Genomic DNA, 842 nt, shown 5'->3' with positions numbered 1-842 from the left:
ATACTTCTTGAAATTCAGTGCAGTCATTTCCCAGGACGGAAGGAGAATCCTAATAAGAGAACCTGAAGAGCTATTGAAAGGGTCAGTAGACACAGGGAAAAACTTTGCTCTGTTGAGAGATATCAAATAGTGTGTAGCAGGAACATCTCTCCTAAATTCTCTCTACAGTTTGTGTCAACAGAAGAGTGGCTAGAGAAATCAGAATGTTTATTTTTTATTAAGTAGAGTTTTACAATACAGCTCTGGCATGTTTCACATTTTGCCTCCATAGCAGATCTACATAATTCACAGTGATGTCTCAGAAACATGCCAAGTGGAGCAATCGGTGGCTCAGCCTGGGGCTGGACACAGAAAGTGAAGGGAGCTCATGGCTGCTTTTGTCTCTTCTGCTCTCTGCTTGGGCTCCTTTCATTGTGCTTCTCACACACTGTTGAGCCAAGATGTGAAGTCACTTGGGGCTTGTCTTATCTCTACTAGTGGAGAGTCCAGCATTTTCATGTCGGAGGCTCAGCAATAGCATTCATGTTGGAAGCTAGGCCTTGTGGTTCCTATTTTAAAGTGATATATGCAAGCAATCCCATTGTTTTCACTTAGGTGATATGTTATAAATCATTTATTCTTCGATAAAATATTTATTGAGCACCTAATATGTGCCAGGATAAGGGAATTTAGCAGTAAAGTGGCTATTTTTTTATTTTTTATTTATTGTCTCTCAGCTCCAAGTGTATCCTCTTTGCCTGCAGTGTGAAAATGGATCTGGGCCTTTTAAATAGTTTCCTCTGCCAGTTGGTATCAAAGATTTGTCAATAGAGGGTGCTGGAGACATTATAAGAGGCAAGGGT

This window comes from Hipposideros armiger, unplaced genomic scaffold, assembly GCF_001890085.2.
Source record: "Hipposideros armiger isolate ML-2016 unplaced genomic scaffold, ASM189008v1 scaffold_124, whole genome shotgun sequence".
Lineage (NCBI taxonomy): Eukaryota > Metazoa > Chordata > Mammalia > Chiroptera > Hipposideridae > Hipposideros > Hipposideros armiger.
This window is presented reverse-complemented; position numbering follows the sequence as displayed.